General features: G+C 45.4%; 1 non-coding gene across 1 annotated transcript; it reads left to right on the forward strand.

Annotated features, from left to right (window-relative positions):
- The first annotated feature begins 2,654 nt into the window (after nucleotides 1–2,654).
- LOC149768120 (U6 spliceosomal RNA) lies at nucleotides 2,655–2,758 on the forward strand. The gene has a single exon (XR_016400111.1). It is a non-coding gene; the product is annotated as a U6 spliceosomal RNA (small nuclear RNA).
- Nucleotides 2,759–3,023: the final 265 nt, after the last annotated feature.

A 3,023-nucleotide genomic window follows, 5' to 3' on the forward strand; every position in this document is an offset into this window, starting at 1 on the left:
GGAGGATGTCTGGTTAGCGGATCTTCCCTTGAGCTGATGGCCTGCTACGGTCAGTTTAGAGGCCATGGCGGGCCTGTGCGTATGAGACTTACTCCACCATGAGGAGAGGAGATGGAACAATGAGCTGGTCACCCACCTTTTTGGAGGGAAGTTAGCCGAGTTGATCCTTTCCCTTCCGATCCCAGTTCATGACTACCCTGACATGCAGGTCTGGAGGTCTTCATGTTTCCCAAAGGTGAGGGCGAAGGACCTCTATGGATTGGCTAGTGGACGGCCTACCAATATCAGTACTTGGATATGGAGACTGGGGGTCCACCCCAGGGTCGGCCTCTTCATTTGGAAGATGGCCTGGGGTCACTTGCCCATCAGAAGTGTGCTAAGTGGTCGGAGCTTCAACATGCCCCCGACCTACCCTTTTGGTGCTTTAGAGGAGGAGTCAGTGGATCATGCCTTGTTCCAATGCTAAAGGGCGACGCATATGTGGAGCCTTGCCTACATCTCCAAGTTTCCTCTCCATTTGACAGCTCCTATCCATAGCTTCCTGGAGTTCCTCCAGGGGAGTTTTAATAGAGAGTCTTCCAGTAGCATGGCATCAGGGCTGCTTACATTATCTATCGCATCTGGCTTTCAGGAATGCCCAACTCTTCGAGAGCATGACATATGCTGTGAGGTTTGTAGTGGAGATGGCTATGGTGCAGGTTTCAGAGATTTTAGATCCCCCCCCCCACCGAGAGTGACTGAGATCGCTTAGGATATCTGGGGCTTCCCTTTTGCTCATGCAACGGTCCGGGTGGTTTATATCACTTGGGAGCCTCTACTCCTGAGTTTTTTCAAGGTCAACTTTAATGCCAGTGTGATGGGTGGTGGCAGCAGAGGCGGCATGGGTTTCATGATCCAGGGGCCAGACTCCAGATTGATCGCTGTAGGTGGATCACTGATCTTCGACGCCTCAGTTCCGGTAGCTGAGCTGAGAGCAGCTTGGGCCGAGATCACCTATGTGAGGCAAATTTTGAGAGTTGATCACTTAATGATCGAAAGTGACTCAGCAATAATGATTGGTTGTATTTGCAGTTAGATTGAGGGGGGTGCTGCCCATTCGCTCCTGCTTGACACCCAAAAAAGCATGAGCGGATTTGCATCTTGGGTTGCTAGGTATGTCCACTATGAGGTGAATAGCATGGCAGATCGGTGGCTTTATTTGTGGCGGAGTACTCGGGAGTTTCTCTAACCATTCCTACTGCACTTAATGATATTTTGTTTTCCGACTTTATTAGATATATTCACGCTAGGCATGTATGATCCATTCGCTTTATCAAAAAAATGTCTATCTTCATCATAGAATGCCCATCTTTCGTCTGAGTTCTGCTAGAAGGAAAGAAACCAAAAACTAAAATTTATATATTTTTTTATCATATGAATGATAGAAACATTTCAATCAATAATCCACTTTAGATCCTGCGAGCTTAGTTTATGAATCAAATCCTGCCCTTTTTTCTTAGATAAGTAAGCTGCGGATCGTTCCTTACTTTAGCTGGTCGACAAACTGAATTGCACTCGATCTGAATCCTAACTCGAGGAAGGGTCCGCTTGTGCTTCTATCTTGGATCAAGGGAATCAGAAATCGAAAAAAAAAAAAAAGAAAGGAAAACTATGTGCATAGCTCGTAGCATAACCAACTTTTTTGTTTTTCTTGAGAATACTAACAAATCAACCATGGCATATGCTGCAGCCAAGCGAAAATGGAATTTAAGATTTGTGTAAAACAATTGATGGAAGCTAGATAGTCTTTGCTTCCACTTGAGTTTCATACCAAACCTGAACTATGCACCACAAATCACAAAACCACTATGGTACATGCAGTCTTTTGGCAAACGTTCAGTATTTAGAGGACCAACTTGTGAAGACAATTCATTCATCGCATCAGATTTCTCAACGAGCTTATAAGTTGACTTGCAAAAGCAGCTTCGAAACTATATATAGCACATATACGAGCACCGTGATCTCAAGAGAATCTCCGCCTTTAGAGCCCTTCGCCGCCCGCCCGCCCACGCACCCTGCCGGCCTGCCCCCGGCGATTATTGCCTTCTAAGATGGAGGGGACGGAACAATCCCACACACCGGGCAGGCGCGACACCGTGGGCTCTCCCCTCTTGCCCTTCTTCTCCCCTCGTTCCTTCTCTGCATTTTTCTTTCCACTCTATATCCCGCCACGTCCAACAAAGTTTTTTCCAAACACGTCCTAGGTTTTAACAAGATATTAAAAGAACAAGATGTTAATAGGCGCTCCTACCATCAACATCTCGGGTCCCCTGTAATTGTCGTCCTAAGCCAGAGAGCAGAAGCTTTTGAACTCTGTAATTCCTTTACCGCGAGTGTTTCCTTTTTCTTTTCCCCTCTTTCTTTTTCTCTCGAGGGTTCTGCTCTTGATACATGAACTGAAGACAGTTGTTAAGGTCACGTTCAAGGTTCACCCCATGTAATCTTCTCCTCGATGCAGCACAGAGCAGAACGACATGGTTTCTGACTGCTAAAGAACCAAACACACTTTCAAACTCCATATTCACAGTAGATGCCGGTGCAATGAAAATCAATAAATGGGTTTTTAATTGCAGGTTTTATTTCGTTCCCACCACTTAAACGGTACCTACTAAAGCATCTCGTCGGTGACAGCTGATAAAATTGGATCGATATAGAAAAGATTAGCATTGGAGCCGGAACAAGGATGACCCACACAAAGTAGTACCTCAAGCAAATTAGTTGATAGGCATTGGAAAACCCCCATAAAACCAAAGAAATAATTGAATCCCTTCCTTTGTCCTCATGGTGAAAAGGCAACGGTTCTGTACCTAGCTGGCGGCATCTTGCACTCCTGCTGATGTGCCTGGCCTGCTTGCTTTCAGCCCGCATGGACCACACGTTTCTCTAATCTTTCTAGTCAATTACATCAACTAAGACAGTCATAACAGATTCTTAAGTAACAATGGATAAGTATTTAACAAGAAGATTTGAATGACAAACAATGA

Source organism: Phoenix dactylifera, chromosome 3, assembly GCF_051530095.1.
Source record: "Phoenix dactylifera cultivar Ajwa chromosome 3, Ajwa_hap1_PhDact_Kaust_v1.1, whole genome shotgun sequence".
NCBI lineage: Eukaryota > Viridiplantae > Streptophyta > Magnoliopsida > Arecales > Arecaceae > Phoenix > Phoenix dactylifera.